The 20,025-nt window shown below is 39.6% G+C and overlaps 1 protein-coding gene and 1 non-coding gene across 2 annotated transcripts in view; both read left to right on the top strand.

The window, feature by feature from the left end:
- The window catches only part of Col19a1 (collagen type XIX alpha 1 chain), a 326,054-nt gene that overhangs the window by 37,985 nt on the left and 268,044 nt on the right, over positions 1-20,025 (top strand). The gene's annotated exons all lie outside the window — the stretch shown is intronic.
- Positions 7,633-7,755, top strand: LOC127196033 (small nucleolar RNA SNORA64/SNORA10 family). The gene has a single exon (XR_007831435.1). It is a non-coding gene; the product is annotated as a small nucleolar RNA SNORA64/SNORA10 family (small nucleolar RNA).

Raw genomic sequence — 20,025 nt, 5'->3', positions numbered from 1 at the left:
AAGTCACAGTGAGAATGTAACGACTCCTCGATTTGTATCATATAGAGAGATAGCCACCAATAACAACAGGAATTGATGACCATTTGAGGTGATATATATGTTTAATTTCATTTCCATATGTGTAATTTTTATATATCAGTTAGGGTAAAATTAAAATGTCAAAGGACAAGTAAAATTTTATAGGAAAAATGCTTGCAGTCCTTTGAGAGGATAGAAGCATCAATGAATTATTACAAAAAGTTTAGAAAATGTCATCAAACAAACAAATAAATACTGAACATGCCTCAAAGGAAGAGAAGTAGTCAGTAGAAACTATTGCAATTTGAATTTTTGTGTTTTAGACCTTTTCAGGGTATTTGGACTTCAGCTTCTCCCTTGGAAATCACCCTGACCCTGAGTACTGTATTGGATAGCTTTCGTCAAACATTTGCATCCTGTCTTTGGTACTGTTGAATGATTATTCCTATGAGCATGGCCTCTTCACATGGGCTTTTATACAAACTCAGTTTTTAATATTATAGACAGCATTGCAAAATATGGAAAAGTTGTTTTTAAACTTAAAACTCATGTAATTACAAATAGGAGCTAGAGTGTTTTGTAACTAGCATAGATGTTCCTAAATGGTTTTGTTCAGCTTAAGAAACAGCATTCATAAGTCCCTGAAATTCCTGTCATCAAAGCTTATTTCAGTCAACAAACACTGAACTCAGCTCTGAATGATGCTCCAGGCTTCCACAGCTAAGGGATTTGAGTCTGTCTTCCTGGAACCTTGAGTCATCTTCCTGGAACCTGAAAGAGACACAGAATACAAGGAAAAGTTACACTTACCTAAAAATTTCACAGCTTTGTTCATTTTCCTCCAATGTCATGATTTCATTTTTTTTACAAATAAAAAAATAACTCATTGTATCACATTTTCTTCATCTATTTGACTACTGTCATACAAGCAGGCCGATTCCTCTTCTTAGTTATTTTACATAGTACAACAATAAATATGTAGGTATTACAATAATTGAAGCATCCTAGATTGATAAAGACAAGCTCTTGTTTCTTCTCATATGCACATATAATATACCCACATATAATTATGAAATTAAAAAGGGGACCATGAGAAGCAGGAAAATAAAGGAGAAAAAATAAAAAAGGCCATAAAGTCCATGTGACATGAAAAAGAAGAGTCAACAGAGGAAGGGGACTTGCAGGAGGGGCACAGGAGAATGGAGGAGGGAAGAGGAAAATGAGGATCAGTAGGAATAAAATATGTATGAAAAGGCCACAGGGAAACTCATAACTTTATATATAAGAGAGGACAAAACAGCTACTAGAGACAGAAGAGATGATGGCTCAGTTGTTAAGGATATTTGCCACTCATAGGAACATCTGGTGGCTCACAACCCCTGTAACTCCAGTTCCAGGAAGACCCAAAGCTTTGGCCTCTTAAGGCATCTGCCCTCACATGTACTTATCCACTCACATATATTAATAATTAAAAATAAATATTTGTAAACCCAGCAAAAAAATAATAATAATAAAGTAAACAAATAAATAAAAAGCTTTCCTTTCCTATTGTTCTGGACCAAGAAGAATCTGAAAATTCTGATGTTTCAAGATGCAGCATGATTAAGCTATAAAGCCCACCTCCTCTGTCACTGGGGCTAAACTTTAAGCATCGAGCATGTAAAGGCCAAATTTCAGTATTTTTCATTCCTTCCCTCATATGGGCTAGTTTCCTAAGCAGTGTTTCATGTTTTGTGCTCTTAGTTGGGTGCTCTCCAAGTACTTAGAAACAGCTAAAATCCGAGGCATGAAGCTATGCTCAGAACTCTGACACAAGCTTCTAATTCCTGGGTCATTTTGAAGGATCACTTTGCAGTTCCATTAAGCTGTGGAGAGTGACTATGCATCCCCTGGGCTTTCTTTTGGACATTCTTTCATTTTGAGATAGAAAGCTTCCTATATAAGGACCATGTGACCTAGCTAAACCCTGGTCCAGCTGTTTTATGAGACTGACTGGCTGTTACACATGATTCTTCATGTCCTCATGGCACTTCCTTAATTATCATCTGACACGCCAAGAATGTGTGGTGAGTCACTGCTCATACATTCTAAAACCAAAAGGAAAGCCCACTGGGCTCACGACTACAGAATTATTTAAGCCAAGCAAGCTATGTAGCAAAATTTTTTAGTATCAGAGCTGAAAAAAAATTAACGATAACCCTTGTAGAGGTTTAAAATAATGTATGGAAATATTTAGTTACCAATAGTTATAAGAAATTATCGCAAATTTCTTTAAGAAATTCAGGAATTTTTTTCATCAACAAGTTACTTAATATAAAAACAACTACTGAAAGTTTTATAGTTTTTTCTCCAAATTTATTTTTTAATTGGGTGGATATAAATTAATGAAAAGATATTAAGCATCATACATGTAACATTGTAACAGAACCTGATGATCTAATTTTAATATTTGACAAGCTCATTCTTAAGCCTTCCCATCGTGGGCTCACATGGAAATGGAGCAACATAGGAATTCTTCCGCTGAATGTCATATAGTAACTATTGGTGACATTATTTCTTCTCTAATGCAATTTTGAAGAACCTTCAAGAAACATTTTTAGGTTGGGGAGTTCTTTTGCCCATCATTTTAAAGTACAGTATCCCTGAGGGAAAGACTGAATCACCTTGAGAGCACAAGGGACCATAAACACATGCTAAGTGGACAGAACATTACATCTTTGCTAGACCGTCGTGAGCTCTAATACCTCAGAAGTGTAGACACTTAAGAGCATTCTTACATTGATTGCAAGAAAAAGTAAACGAGGCGTTCCTCTGAGAGTGCAACTGTGAAATCATGAGGTTATACAAGTCCTGCTTTGTGGATGTGCAAAACATGAATCACATTCAGTTTCTTGTCAGTCACCTAGCAGGAACTAGGAAAGCTTTAGGCCTTCATCATCAAACTCAGGTTAACTGGATAGTCTTCCTTCAGATTTCACTCATCAATATTATTTTGGAAGGGTGAACTGCAGGAGTATTTGATCTTACACGTGTAGATATACATTGATATGATCTTAACTGAAGGTTCTCTTGAACTCAGAGGTGAATAATCTTATCTATTCAGAAACTTCTAAAAGATTTTATCTATTTGTGAGTGCTAGTAGACAAAACACTTAGACACTTTTAAGAACTTTATTTCACATGAGTTATAAATGAAGACACCATGAAGTTTTGTTTACATAATATTAATATATATTTAATATGTTGGTAAAATGTGAAGCCTTCATTACCTCCTTCAAAGAGTACATTCTTAAAAATTAAACCCTCCATCAAATAAAATGAAAGTAAACGCAGGTGAGATTCTGCGGTTCATTTACAAGCTTACCTCTTTCTGGAGTCAAGTGCAAATCAGCCTTTGAAAGGAAAGAGATTGCGCTTCTGTTTGCGAGGAAAACTGTGCTTTCTCCTCCTCTTACTAAGGTATAGATGAGAATGCTAGCATAGAAAGCTCAGCTTGTCCTGTGCAGCAGCCGGTATGCTCTCTTAGCAGAAGGGAAGGGTAGCAATTGAAAATCAGCTTTGTGTCTCCGAGCAGACAGTGAATGCTTTAATTGTTCAGAGGAAAACAGAAAGCCTAGCTAGGTAGGATACAGCTTTGGCGTGGGAGAAAAGGAAAAGAAAGAAAAAAAGAAAGATCAGGAAAGGAAAGGATGGGAGTGAGAAAAAGAAATGAGGAGCTGGTATCACGATTTCTGTCAACTCGATATTAAAGCCTGGGATGAGTGAATCACAATTGAGAAAAAGCCTCAGTCAGAAGACCAGCAGACATGTCTGTGGGGTGTCTGCAAATTACACAAAAGAAAAGAGGTGTATGAGCACATTCTTCATTCATTCATTCATTCATTCATTCATTCAACTTAGTAATTAATAATCAATTGACCTAATGTATTGGTGAATGTATTGTTTTTATAATGCTCACAAGTTTTAATCTTGAAGTAAACCTAGATTCCCTGTTCAGATCTAGCCAATGGACAGCACATTCTCCACAGTTGTGGAGAGAGCAGAGACTGCCTCTGACATGAGCTCTGGTTCTCCCCTATTTGATCACTTCTCCTTGGTGGGGAGGCCCAGCAGCACACAGAAGAAAGAGAAGCAGGCTCTCTGGATGAGACCTGATAGGCTGTGGTCATATGGTGAGGGAGAAGGTCCCCTTCTGTCACACGTCTAGGGGAGGGGCATAGGATAAAAGTGGGAGGGAGAGTGGGAACAGGAAAATAGAAGTGAGGGATAATAGTTAGGATGTAATCTGAATAAATTATAATTTTAAAAAAGCCACCAAACCAGAAGAATAACCTTGGATTTATGAATCAATTTCTTTACATGTTCTGTGTGTGTGTGTGTGTGTGTGTGTGTGTGTGTATGCATGCCACTACATATAAGGTGGAGTCATAGGATAACTTGTGGAATCTGGCTCTCTCATTCCACCATGTGCCTTCTAGAATTGAATCAGGTTGTCTAGCTTGGCTCCAAGCACCTTTACCCTCTGATGCACTTTTCTGGCCCTAAATTTATGAATTAGTTGAAGAATTAATAATAGCCACATACGATCTTTTATTATATATGTAAGAATACATGTATAGCAAATATACAGACTTTTTTGTATGGCAGTAGAAACCTAGTTTTATAAAACAACACTACAATTATAAAACAGTGTTATAATTATTCTTGCATGCTATCAAATAGTAAGATATAACCACAATTTCATGGTAAAATTTGAAATTTGTCTTAATCAAGAATTCTGTTTAGACCTGCTCATCTTCAGTCTTCAGGTACCAGAGTTACCGTGTGGTTTAAGACTGACTGTTGTGTCTATGTGCATGGGCACACACACACACACACACACACACACACACACACACACACACACACACACACGTTGGAGGAGTGTGGCAGGAATCCAATGCCTTTGACTCTCCTGGGCAATGAGACAGCATTGTGTATCTATACGTCCTCACAGAGTTCTTAGGAAATATAGTTCTATAGCCTTCCTAAGCACAGATAATTCTATACACTTTGATGTGTGTGTCAAAAAGAGCAAGGCAACATGAGGGCGATTGAGAGAACTGCTCATGTTTGAATCTAACTTTTGAGTCCTATGGAGGGAGAAGCAGGCTATAGAGAAGAGTGCTTTATAATATTGTGTGTCACTATTAAACTCAGCTTTGATGCCAGGGAAGAAAAAGAAATTCTAACAAAGTATTGCTTTCGATTCTCAAACGGTTATAAATACTCACTGCGGATTGAAAGATGAATAAAGGCACAGTCCACACTTTCAAGTTATTTCTGTCTCAAAAGACAGAGAGGCCAACAATTAGCTATCATAGAACGTAATGTCATGTATATATATATATATATATATATATGTGACATACACTCTGGGAGATCAGATGAGCTAGAAACAGTTTCACACGGGGTTAAAAAGGTTGAGGCTTGCAGTATCAATGTGGCGGGCGAGTTGGGGCACAGTACGCACTATGGGTGGTAAAGGAGTATCACAGTGGTTTAAAAGGCCAAGGCAGTTGGATAGGAAGAGAACCCTGGTGTCTATCTGGATAGGCAGGGCTATTCTGAAAGGTCATATGTGCTGGTCTGAAGAGTTTGAACGTCATTCAGCTAAAAAGCCAAAGGTGTAGGAACAGTAGCAACCATCTTGAAAAAAAAAAAAAAAAAAATAGAAACAGTGTTAATGCCATAGAGAAACCACAGCTTTCAGTTAGGTGTGAGACTGCCTAAATGGATCTGGAAGCAGGAGCCGAGCACCCAGATGGAGAAGGCCATTTCAGATTTCCAGCAACCTCTTGGGAGGACTGAGCTCTGCTTAGGATGTTTTGATCTTCCTCAGGTGAGAAACACCTGGTAAAACTCACTTTCAGTGGGTCGCTATTTCTGAAGAGCAACTTGTTTAATTGCCCTGGTGTTTTTTTGGTTTGGGTTTTGTTTCGAGGCTGGGTGGCGTTTGTAAGAGGGCTTGTGTTCAACAGGAAGTCATTTGCAACACAACAGTGCACACATGCCTACCAGAATAGGAGAGAAATTATTAGAGCGTCACCCAAGCCTTTGTTTTCCCATTAACAAGCTAGGTGCCTGAGTCCTCTTAGCAAACACGAAAAGTCTAAGATTTCAGACTCTTGTGGCTCTGAAATCAAACATTATCCCCACGCCTGGGGGAAAGCATTTAGACAGGCGCTCCAGCCCAGCTGGCCAAATTGCCTGTGAGTGGACAGGTGATGCTGAACGTCAGCTGGGAAAGAAATGACTCACTATAAACTCCAGGCATCTCTCACTTCACTCCCAGGAAATGTAACTTGTATCATATTTCTCTTCCTGGAAGATACTCAGCAGAGGCCTCAGCGATCCTGGTAAATACGGAAGTTCTTTATAAACCCTGCCTCACACTTATTCAGAATAGAAGAATTAATTTGGAAGCCTGTTCTTAATATTTAAAAATAGAATTTTTCCATGTGGCCGTTCATTTTAAAAGGAAAAGTAAATAAACAAATGTCAGTCTTGTTAAATGTGATATGGAAACTTGCTTTAGCTCTTACTGAAATAGCACTTTTTAAAGGGCAACGTTACTTTGGGCTCTGGCCTATGAAACTGGTTGAAGAATTAGTGTTGGGACCACCTGCAATCCACAATTAAACCTTTTGAACATGTTGCTGTTTGAACATAAATTACACTTAATTTGGGGAACATTTTTTTTTACAGAGTGAAGGTTTTCTACAAAAGCTATGGTCCCCTTCTTATGGTTTATGAGCACAAATTTTGAAAATGTGCAAATCTTTGTTCTTTTTCATATTTTTCTTCTTGCCTCTCATTCTTCTTATTACATAGTGAAGAAATAGGCAAAAGAGAAAGAGCAGTTAGAAGGTTCTTTTTCTGACTAACCTCTTGCTTTGTGGCTTGGTTTTACTCTTTCCTTTGTGCGTTAGACAGAGATGCTATTTGTCACATTTTACTCTGTTATTCCTTTAGGAACATAGAAAACTACATCAGCTTGACCTTTCTATACAACACAATTTCTTAATGTACCAAGAAATATAAATTTATGACTTTTCACTGTGCTCTTTATTTTTCTCATCAGGAACACATCAAAGTTTGTGATGGAGAATAAATCACTCTGTCTTACACCTCCTTCTCTCCATAAAACAACTATGTCAATAAATATATGTGCATATTTTAGAAAAGTGAGTGATTTTCAATGTTATTCTTCCTGAATTTGCTTAACTTCCAGTGCTTATCCCCTGGAAAAGGAAGTGGGAAGTGAAGTCTGTCCCCTTGAGATATGCCTACTAATTCTAATGAGTTGGTCATCCAGAGATGCCTTCCAGTTTGTTCAAGTGAAAGCTTTCATCCTTGAGAGACAATGTTCCTTCTCTTTCTTAAGATAACTTTTTGGGAGGTGGTAATGTCAGACCCTGGTTTGGGAATTCAGCGGATGAATGGGACGGGAAAGACACTGGTCTACAAGTAGGACACTGACTCAGGATTCGTGTTCTCCTCTCAATCAATCATTATTCAAAACAGTAAGATTTATGGTCTTTGATTTCATGTCTTAAAAAGTTCCTCCCAACATCCCTCTCCTCTGGAAATCACACAGATCCAGTGTGTGCTTGGATTTTCAAGGGAGAGACCGTCCTAATGCATGGCAACCTGCCTCAAAGTGGCTTCTCTGCTGTTCCTAGGAGCGTAACAGCTCCTAGGTGGGAAGGACTTCTTTCTTTAGAAACTTATTATCCAGTCAAGGCCACCTTAGATGTTATTACCAAGACCCATCGTTACTTGACCTTTGACCTCTTGGCTGTGTTCACCAAGCCCCCTTATCAGGAACTCACTAAACCAAGTTTCTGTTTAGAAGACTCTGCTCCAGCAATTGCTACAATATAAGGAAGTGAATTAAGTCTATTTTTAAAAGAAAAGAATTATTCATCTTTTACATTAGCTTACTATTCTATTTGTTTTCTTCCTAGGGTGTTATATATCAACATATTACTTTTCTTCTATAAGACACACAGGCACTTCTCTTCAAAACTCTTCACTGCTTTGTGTGTGTGTGTGTGTGTGTGTGTGTGTATATATATATATATATATATATATATATATATATGAAAGTAAAAGCATATATACTGCCCTTGAGATTTTTCACTCCTCCCTGAAGGCTGAGTTACTATTAAAGAAGTACTTGTACAAAATAAGTTAGTAATTTCTAAAGTGTATAAGGGAAAATATTTGTGATTTTAACTTCTTTGCCACATATTTTTCCTAAAACCCAACAGACTGCAGCTAACCCATTTTTAAAGATGTTATCATGTGTTTTGTGATACTTGCTGGTCTGTTCTCAGAGAACAGTAGTGGAAGGAAGTGTAACAATCAACATCTCAGCGATAGCAGGCACCTAGGATGTACAAATGTCACAGTGAATATTTTCCTTGGAGACCAAATATGATTTGCTGTTGTTGCTAATATCATTGTGTGATTGTAAACACTGAAAGGACTCTTTTCTTAAATTCTGTAAAACTAAAATTTTATATTAATTTACACACACACACACACACACACACACACACACACACACACTGCTCAGGATAAGAGATAGAGCCTTCTTTTCTCCATCAGAGTCTGGAAAGATTACTTTTAAGTCAGGTCAGTAACAACCAGGAGAATCTTATTCATAACCAAGAGGATGCAAGCACCTTGATATCCTGGAAAAAACTGACATTGGAACAAAAAGCCATGAGTTCAAGTCCCACCATGATTTATGTATGGCAGAAGGATGGGAGGCTAATCATTTAAGTTCTGTGGCTTTGATTCCTCACTTAGGAACTAGGGAGGTTGACTTAACTTACTTTAAGCATGTAGAGTACAGTATATGTTTCATGTGTTTTCAGAGTTCATAGATTTCACAGTTCATAAGACTGAAGCATTTATAAGAATGGAAGACTAGACTGAATAACATTTTTGTTGAAATCTCCTTGGAACATTTGTTAATGTTTCCTCTACAGGGGCCTTAAATCACTGGGGGGATTTTACCTTTCCCTTTGGACTGTCTGATGGGCTTGTCTTAGATTTTGTTTGTTTTTTAATTTTTTATGAAACTTCAGCATTACCTGTTATTTAATTGTTTCTTCTGCTATTTTCCTGCTTAATAGAATGTGGTGCAGTTTCCAAAGGTTGAAGAAGTGAACATAGATATTATGTTCACTCAGCCCCTGGGTCAGGATCACAAGCATTGTCAGCTTCTGTGAATGGCCAGGTCACCATCCCAATGGTTGTTTAACAGAAACAAGTTGGCCGCCACCCTGCTTTTATGGAAAACATCTTACAGCAGTTAGGAATAGGCAATACACATGTAAGACAGTGAATTATTAAAAACCCAGAAGACTGTGAAGAAAATAGAACAAGGTGATGGGAGAGGTAGTGACTGGAGCCAGGATGACTTCTTAGAGGACATGACCTTTGAGCTGAGACATGAATGACTAAAAGAGTTCATGTAAATGAAAAGTCTGGAAAGACGGCCCCATGAGAGGACACAGAAGATACAAAGGTCAAAGGCCTCAGTGACCACAGTATATTCAAAGAATCAAAATCCAGGTCCTGTGGCTGATCACAGCTGCCACACAGAATCTGGTGTAGGAGATGATGTGTCAGAGGCAGGCCCCTGTCAGCTTCAGGGCCAGCATCAGGAATGTGGCCTTTACTCTACAGACTTGAAGACATGTTTGTTCTAAAAGTTTTAAGTAACAGAGGTATCTGTTCTGATTTTTAAGGTTTATTATTCTATTTACCATGTGCAATCCAGGCTGAAAAAGCAAGAAAGGAGAGTGGATAATCACCATAGTGTAATGAGAGTCCCATGGAGAGATGGTTACCACTTGCACTCATGCAGATGGAGAAGAGTGGATAGAATTGGCATCTGTTTTGGTAGTCAAAGGAATAAGACATGCCAATGGATAGGGTTCATAATGAAGGAAAGGCAAGAATTAAGCTGACTTCCAGCAACCAGACTGGAGCACGTGAAATGGCTGTGTCTCTGTTGAGTTGTGGAATGTTGATAGAGGGAAGTGTTTGGCTAGGAAAGCAAGAAGTTGAATAAAAGGATGATTTTGGCCTCCAAGTAGAGATGCCAAGTAGGAACACTGGAATGTGGATCCAGACAAGGTTGACAAGAGTTCTCACTGTCTCTGTCTTTCTCTCTCTGTTTCTCTGACTATCTGTCTCTCTCTGTCTGCCTTTGTTTCTGTCTCTCTCTCTTTCTGTATCTCTGTCTCTGTCTCTCTCTGTCTCTGTCTCTCTCTATGTCTGTGTCTGTGTCTGTGTCTCTGTCTCTGTATCTCTCTCTCTCTCTCTCTCTCTCTCTCTCTCTCTCTCTCTCTCTCTCTCTCTCTCTCTCTCTCTCTCTCTCTGTCTCTCACTTCCATACCTCAAGGTGACATTTTGAGTGTTCAGATCTTATAACAGTAGTGTGTCATTTTGGTCTGGCTAACTCTTGGACTTCAAATTTGTTCTTCCCTCTGTGTTCTCTACAAAAATTTCCTTCCTTTATAATAATCCCTGCAGATCTTGGCTCTGGATTTTCCAGAGAGAGAACTGATTATTAGATAACTTGGTAGGCATATATGACTAGTTTTCAAGGATTAGTGTTGTGTAAGGTCTAGTGTTAACAGACCTTGCTTTTTATAAACACAAGAATTATCCAGAGAGGAAGAGCAGCCTAACAGTTGATATTAAGTGCTTGGGTTTTCAGTGAAAGCCCTACATGGAGAGAGTGCTGGCATCCTCCAACACTTTTTGACCTCTTACCGTTGATTGGAATGACTTTGGAAATACAAATTCTATTTCACAGTAATTAAAGGTACACAGAGTGATTAAAACCATCCTGTATGTGTTGCCAAGAACGCTCCTACAATAGATAAACTATCTAAACTTTATTATCTTATTTGTGTTTCCTAATGGCTTCAAATAAATTTTGCCTAACAAGAAATCTCATTAATCAGGAAAAAAAGAAATCACTCAGAGAACTTATCAAACTATGTAACTAATGTAAAACTTAGTTAAAAATAGTCCTAGTCAAAAGTTCTGAATAATGAATTCTCTCATGGATACTTATAATGCTGTTTTTAAATGTAGTTTCATATGTCTTTGTGGTTTGTCATTATTGTTGAATTTTAAGAATATGGAAAAAATGTGCACTCAGGTACATTTTCATTTGAAGATTTTTTTCCCACCTTTTCTGATGCAGTGTTGTCCTCCATGTAAAGTGGGTCTTCAGTGATTCATTTTTGCCTGCTATAATAGAAAAATGAATTTATCAGTTTACTTATCAGTGTCCGAATAAATTGTCTCTCAACTTACATAGTAATCCGTATGGCCTTTCAGAGGGTTAGGGAGAGGATGCTCTCTCAGCATTCAATAATCATCTACGTGGACGATTTTCTGTAGTCTATTCATCATTCTACATGGTCTCCTAGATCCCTGAAGACAAGTTAATTTACAGGTCATCTTAAGGTTTAATGTAATTTTTTTTCAAAACGCAAACAGTTGTGGGCTTTTTGTTTTGTTTGTTTTATTGCTTGGTTTTTGGATTTTTGTTTGACTGTTTGTTTGTTTGTTTGTTTTGATTTTTGATTTTCAAGACAAGATTTCTCTGTGTATGCCTGGCTGTCATCAGCCCTCAACTCACTCTGTAGGCTGTCCTCGAACTCAGAGATCCAGCATGCACCCCCCATCCTCAACTCAGTTGTGATTTTTAAATGATCATTAATAGGATTTCCCACTCTTAGGGAAAACTGATCAAATATAGAAAATACAAGGAGAAAAATTAAATCTTTCTCAATTTTGACATCAAAAAGGAAACATTCAGATTTTTAGAAACTGTATCTTTTGTTGGAGTCAAAACCCTACTGATACAAATTCTCAGGTTTGATGCCACTTTTTTTTTTCTCTCACTGGTCACTCCAAGGAAGCGGGTGCTTAGTGCTTAGTCCTTTAACTCCTCCCCTACAGCTTCATAACATTTCCTTTCTCTGTATGATTATTGTACAGAGAACATCAGATAACAGAAGAAAACTAAGGATTTTTTACAACATTCAGGGTGTGTGAATCCTGAGACTTCAGGGATACTCTATGTTCCGCCTACATTAACCCTGCTTTCAGCAGCCAACACAAATTGGACACCATGGAAATTCTTTTCCTTGGCACCACTGGAAAATTCAGAATGTTTTTAAGTTCATTTTCTATGACCGTTAGTCATTTAAATGACTGATTTTATATTAATGGTTAATTGAATATGCTTGTACCCTCACCTGTCCATAAATATTTAGGATTTTTATTAGAACATTATTAGATTCATTCATAATATTAGACACAAATGTGAAGTAACCAGACATAGGAAATATATCATGGATTAAATTCAAAATTCCATTGAGCCCTCAAGGATAAGTTAATATTAATGCAAGTGAGTAAAATGTATATTGACATTATTGAACTGGAAGCAATGAATATAAAAAAGAATGAAGGAAGAAAACATTCACATTCCATTGATAATTTATAGCGTAGTCTGTATATATTCACTTGGGTAAAGCATAGCAATATTTTTCTTAATGGAATATCACTGAATAAGCAAGGGATAGGATTTCTTATAGGAAATTACACTCCATTCACAAACATTCAGGCTGATATCTTAGACATAGCAAGCTGTCATTATATCTCTCTGGTAGCACACAAGTAATCCAATATGGCCTCTTTTATAATAGAAGCTTTGGCAAGGCCCAGAGAAATTATTCTGTGTCACATGAAGTATTTGCATGTGTGTCCTTTACACAAGAAGCCAAATTGGCAGAAGCAGATCTGGTTTTGAACATCATATTTTTAAATGCAGAAATTTTTCTTTAAAACTTACATTCTTTGCAAGCAAAAACAAACAAACAGTTGTTTCTGCTCTTGAAGGTTGAATATAAACTTATGAAAGGGTAATATGATAATTATAAATATCTTCATGCACTGGGAATGCACACCAGTGACATTCCTTCATATTTTGAGAGTGTAATTACTACATATTAATTATACTACTTAGCCATTTTTGTCACAAGAGAAACTTTAAGATACAAAAACATTTTGTACTTTAAAATTAGATTGTAAATTACTGAAAATAATCATGGTGAACTTCCACATATGAAGCATTAAACTTTCACCATAAAATGAATTATGCCTTTGCCTATCTGTGGCTCAACCACTGTTCTTTAACACACAGTCATCAGGTAGCTTGTCCACTTTGTGGTAAATCTAATCAACTCTATGACTGAGAGTAAAGTGTGACGAATATGATAAATTCTATGTATTAATCCAATAACCTCTGAGCATATCCATTGAGCAGAGTGGGGATGGGTTCGCTGAGTCCTAGGGTCCCTCCCTTCTCTGCCTCCCCAGTACTGGGAGTACAAATTCAAGAAATCTCGCTTGGCTTTAATGTGGGCCTTGAGATTGGGATTGAATTCATGCCCAGTTGCTTGTGTGCCAACCAAATAATATATCGAGCTAGCTGTCCCACCCTTGTTTATGTGTAATCTCCTTTATATCTTTATTATGTCTAAACTATATAGGTATAAACATATATATATATCAATAAATATAAATCAATGTTGTTAGGTATGTGAAGTATAAAAAAGCATTCTGTATTAAAAATAATACAATATAAGAAAAATGGCTATATATACACACATATATACTTCACATATATACATTTATATGTGTATATATATGTGTATATATACATATATATGTGTGTGTGTGAAATTAAGTTGCCAATAATCTAAACCACAGTGTTGTAAATCTATAATGTTAGGTGTAATACTTAGAACAGTCAATAAAAAAGCAACACAAGCAACATTTTTTTTCTTTTCCTTTTTTCCTGGTTTCTCTGTGTAGCCCTGGCTGTCCTGGACTCACTTTGTAGACCAGGCTGGCCTCTAACTCACAGATTTGCATGCCTCTGCATGCATGTGTGTGCCATCACATCTGGCTAACTTAAAAGATACAGCATGACACTATAGTATAAACATTTAACACAAATAAGTAATGGAAGAGTAAAAGAAAACCAAATAAGTGGAAAACAAACAGCACCTGATAAAATAGGATTTATATTCTACGGCTCAGTGGTTAAGAGCAGCAACTGCTCTTCCAGAGGTCCTGAGTTCAATTCCTGGCAACCACATGGTGGCTCACAGCCATCTGTACTGGGATCTGATAGCCTCTTCTGGCATGCAGGTGTACATGCAGATACAATGCTCATATACATTAAATAAATAAATTTTTTTAAAAACCTGAACAAAGGAGTCAGCTTCCAGCCTCCCGTGCAGCCATCAGCCTCGCGGGGCTGATGCGCCCTCAGCTGGAAAGGGTAAATGACTTCTTACAGTAGTATGCATGCTTTTTTTTTTTTAAGAAAAAAATGAATATTTAATAAGAACATTAAAAGTGGATGTAAGTAACAGGGGAGATTTTATATGTGAGAGTTTCTCTCTGAAAGTAAGGCCGGAACTAACTCTTCGGAGAGGATCCAAGATGGCGGCGAGCAGTGTGGACCGCGTTTGGAGGCTCCAGTGAACAATTCAGGGAATTGCACAGATTTCTGAGCCAGGAACACCGAGGTCCGAACATCACGGCAGCAGGAGTGCTCCACGGTTCGGAGGGACCAGGGTGCGGAGGACCTGCGTGCCCCTGCACACGGGAGGAGTGTGGTTTTTCTCTGATCGGAGCGGCAGCGGCAGAGGCGGCAGCACCAGCGGCACCAGCAGCGGCGGCTGAGGTTTGCAGCTCATAGCCTTCCGGTGGAGGCGATTGGTGTGGTGGCTGGTGGGAATTGCTGCGGGAGAGGGGACTCGGGGCAGGATTTGGGTCGCGTGGAGCCTTTGGACCCAGACTGGACTCGGCGGACAGTTCGCCCCCAGAGTCCCGGGTATTGGCCCGGCCCAGCAAGCAATTCTGCCTGAGGCACTAACTCAGCTCCGGCCACAGCTCCCCTGCTGTGGCGCAGGCTTAGTTGAGCTCGCTGCTCCATGCTAGGCACTACCTCAGCTCAGCGGCAGCTCCCCTGCGGTGACACAGTCTGGGCGGAGCACTTGGTTTCACCACAGGCGCTAACTCAGAGCAGCCGCAGTTCTCCTGCTGTGGCGCAGGCTTGGTGACGTGCTCGGTTCCATCCTAGGCGCCACCTCAGCTCAGCGGCAGCTCCCCTGCGGTGACACAGTCCGGGCGGAGCACTTGTTCCACCACTGGCGCTAACTCAGAGCAGCCGCAGTTCTCCTGCTGTGGCGCAGGCTTGGTGACGTGCTCGGTTCCATCCTAGGCGCCACCTCAGCTCAGCGGCAGCTCCCCTGCGGGGACACAGTCCGGGCGGAGCACTTGTTCCACCACTGGCGCTAACTCAGAGCAGCCGCAGTTCTCCTGCTGTGGCGCAGGCGTGGTGACGTGCTCGGTTCCATCCTAGGCACCACCTCAGCTCAGCGGCAGCTCCCCTGCGGGGACCCAGTCCGGGCGGAGCACTTGTCCCACCACTGGCGCTAACTCAGAGCAGCCACAGTTCTCCTGCTGTGGCGCAGGCTTGGTGACGTGCTCGGTTCCATCCTAGGCACCACCTCAGCTCAGCGGCAGCTCCCCTGCGGGGACACAGTCCGGGCGGAGCACTTGTTCCACCACTGGCGCTAACTCAGAGCAGCCGCAGTTCTCCTGCTGTGGCGCAGGCTTGGTGACGTGCTTGGTTCCATCCTAGGCACCACCTCAGCTCAGCGGCAGCTCCCCTGCGGGGACACAGTGCGGGCGGAGCACTTGTTCCACCACTGGCGCTAACTCAGAGCAGCCGCAGTTCTCCTGCTGTGGCACAGGCTGGACAGAGCTCTCGGTTCCACCAGCTCTAAGACTCTGGTTGGACACAGTGTACAGTTTGAATCCAGAATTCCTGGCTGAGATTGGTGGTCAGTTCGGGCCCTGAGTCAATAACTGACCACAGCACGCACTTTGGGCCAAAAGGCCCTAGTGGAGCTTGGTGCGTAGTCCCAGCCCAAAAATTCTGGCTGGGCCCTGTGTGCATTTTGGGCCCAAAATCCCTAGCTGAGCTTGGCAGACGGTTCTGGCCCTGAGAATCTAGCTGAGTTCTGCCCGTGGTTCGGTCCCAGTGCTCCTGGCTGGACTTGGCAGGGAACACAGAAGGCTGTGGATACCTTGGCCTGACCCAACGCTCATTCAGAGACCCAGAACAATTGCAGGATCCACAGCAGAGGGGGACTGAGGATCACTGGCTGTGAGAGACCAGAACAACAGGGCTAACCTCCTAACATCCACACCAGTGAAGCTTTGAGCTCGCAGCCTAGGGAAATCGTAAGAAAACAAGTGAATCTATCGTCAGACACCCTCCATTCAACTCTGGAAGCTACCCAACAAAAACAAAGACGGCAAGATGTCTAAAGGACAACGAAAAAGCATACGCAAAAAACCCCAAAACAACATGGCGTCTCCAGTTTCCAGCTATCCCAAAGAAAACCACCCAGAGAACTCAAATACAACGGAAATACAAGAAAATGACCTCAAATCCTTAGTAATGAGGATGATAATGGAGGAAACAAATAAAATTCGTAATCAAATGCAGGAAGACGCAGACAAACAGGTGAGAGACATAAAAGAAGCACATAGAGTGGAACTGGAAAAATTGCAGGAAAATGCAAACAACCAGATGAAAGAGATAACTAAAAACGGTTCAAGCTCTGAAGACCTATAAAGAGGCAATGGAAGAAACTCAGGAATATACCAAAAATCAGATGAAAGAAATAAAAAAAATCAGTTCAAGATCTGAAAATGAAAATGGATTCAATGATAAACACACAGACAGAACAAAAACGAAAACGTGAGACCTCAGAGAAGAAGGCAAGCAACACAGAGGTGAGCTTTTCTAACAGAATCCAAGAGATGGAAGAACGAATCTCAGGGCTAGAAGATACAATCACAGATATTGAATCAACCATTAAAGAAAATGCCAAATCTGGAAAACTCCTGACACAAAACATCCAAGAAATTAAGGACACCATGAAAAGAAGAAATTTGCGGATAATAGGCATTGAAGAAAGAGAAGACATCAGACTCCAGGGCCCAGAAACTATTCTCAACAAAATCATAGAAGAAAATTTCCCCAATCTAAAGAAAGAGATGCCTATATACATACAAGAGGCCTACAGAACACCAAATAGAATTGACCAGAAAAGAAAAACTGCCCGCCATATAATAATCAAAACACAAAACATGCAGAACAAGAAAAATATTAAAAGCTGCAAGGGAAAAGGGCCAAATAACATTTAATGGTAAACCTATCAGAATTACACCTGACTTCTCAGCAGAGACCATAAAAGCCAGAAGGGCCTGGACAGAGATCCTGCAAACCCTAAGAGAACACAGATGCCAGGCCAGACTACTTTACCCAGCAAAATTATCAATAACCATTGATGGAGAAAACAAAATATTCCATGACAAAAACAAATTCAAACAGTACCTATCCACAAACCCAGCTTTACAGAAGGTACTAGAAGGAAAACTCCATCCCAAAGGGTCAAGCTACAACCAAAACTACCCAGGAAATAGATAACTATCCCATGGCAAAAACACAACTACACAAACGCTCGACTGGAAACAACATCAAAATTAAGACTCTTAACAGTCACTGGTCATTAATATCTCTCAACATCAATGGCCTCAATTCTCCAATAAAAAGACACAGACTAACCGAATGGGTACATAAACAAGACCCAACATTCTTCTGCATCCAAGAAACACATCTCACCCATAATGAAAGGCATTACCTCAGGGTAAAAGGTTGGAAAAAAATATTCCAAGCAAATGGTCACAAGAAGCAAGCAGGTGTAGCCATTTTAGTATCGAACAAAATAGACTTTCAACCAAAATTAATCAAAAGGGATGAGGAAGGACACTTCATACTCATCAAAGGTAAAGTCAACCAAGATGACATCACAATTCTGAACATCTATGCTCCCAATACAAGGGCACCCACATATGTAAAAGATCTCCTAAAAAGCTTAAACCACACATCGATCCCCACACAATAATAGTGGGAGACTTCAACACCCCACTCTCACTGAAGGATAAGTCATTGAAACAGAAACTAAGCCGAGAAATAACATCATTAACCAATGCCATGGGTCAAATGGATCTAACAGATATCTATAGAACCTTTCACCCAAACAAGAAAGAATACACCTTCTTCTCTGCACCCCATGGAACCTTCTCCAAAATTGATCACATCGTAGGTCACAAAGCAAGCCTCAACAGATACAAGAGGATTGAAATAATACCTTGTATCCTATCAGATCACCATGCTCTTAGGCTGCAATTCAACAACAACAGAAATAACAAAAAGCCTACACGTTTGTGGAAACTAAACAACTCTCTGCTAAATGACACCTGGGTCAGGGAAGAAATAAAGAAAGAAATCAAGGAGTTTCTGAAATTCAATGAAATGATGAAACAACATACCCAAATTTGTGGGATACATTGAAAGCAGTGCTAAGAGGAAAATTCATAGCACTAAGTGCCTTTAAAAAGAAATTGGAAACATCGCACATAAGCATCTTAACAACACAACTGGAAGCCCTAGAAAAAAAAGAAGCAGAAACACCCAAGAGGAGTAGACGCCTGGAAATTATCAAACTCAGGGCTGAAATTAACAAATTAGAAACTAAGAAAACAGTCCAAAGAATCAACAAAACCAAAAGCTGGTTCTTTGAGAAAATCAACAAGATAGACAGACCATTAGCCAAACTAACTAAAAGGCAGAGAGACAGTATTGAAATGAACAAAATCAGAAATGAAAAGGGAGACATAACAACAGACACTGAAGAAATTCAAAGAATCATAAGATCCTACTTTGAAGGCATATACGCCACAAAATTTGAAAATCTAAGGAAATGGACGATTTTCTTGATCAAGTTCACTTGCCAAAGTTGAGTGAAGAACAGATAAACAAGTTAAATAGTCCCATTTCCCCTACAGAAATAGAAGCAATCATCGATGGTCTTCCAACCAAAAAAAGCCAGGGCCAGATGGTTTCAGTGCAGAATTCTACCAGACCTTTAAGGGCGAGCTAATACCGATACTCTTCAAGCTACTCCAAAAGGTAGAAATGGATGGAAAATTACCAACTTCATTCTATGAGGCCATAGTCTCATTGATACCTAAACCTCACAAAGACTCAACAAAGAAAGAGAATTTCAGACCAATTTCTCTTATGAACATAGAAGCAAAAATACTAAATAAAATACTTGCAAAACGAATACAGGAGCACATCAAAGATATCATTCATCATGACCAAGTAGGCTTCATTCCAGGCATGCAGGGATGGTTTAATATACGGAATCCATCAATGTAATCCATCATATAAACAAACTGAAAATAAAAAACCACATGATCATCTCCTTGGATGCAGAGAAAGCATTTGATAAAATTCAACACCCATTCATGTTTAAGTTTTAGAGAGATCGGGGATACAAGGCACTTTCCTCAACATAATAAAGGCTATATACAGCAAAGCCAATAGCCAAAATCAAAGTAAATGGTGAGATACTCAAGGAAATTCCTCTAAAATCGGGAACAAGGCAAGGCTGCCCACTCTCTCCATATCTCTTCAATATAGTACTCGAAGTTCTAGCCAGAGCAATAAGACAACAAAAGGAGATCAAGGGTATCCAAATGGGAAAGGAGGAAGTCAAATTATCCCTCTTTGCAGATGATATGATAGTGTACATAAGTGACCCTCAAAACTCCACCAGAGAACTCCTAAAGCTGATAAACACCTTCAGCAAATTGGCTGGATACAAATTAACTCAAAAAGTCTGTAGCCTTCCTATACACAAATGACAAGCTTACAGAGGAAGAAATTAGGAAATCCACACCCTTCACATTAGCCACAAGCAA

This window comes from Acomys russatus, chromosome 11 (genome assembly GCF_903995435.1).
Source record: "Acomys russatus chromosome 11, mAcoRus1.1, whole genome shotgun sequence".
Lineage (NCBI taxonomy): Eukaryota > Metazoa > Chordata > Mammalia > Rodentia > Muridae > Acomys > Acomys russatus.
Note: the sequence above shows the minus strand (reverse complement) of the source record. Positions and strands in the feature narration are given on the sequence as shown.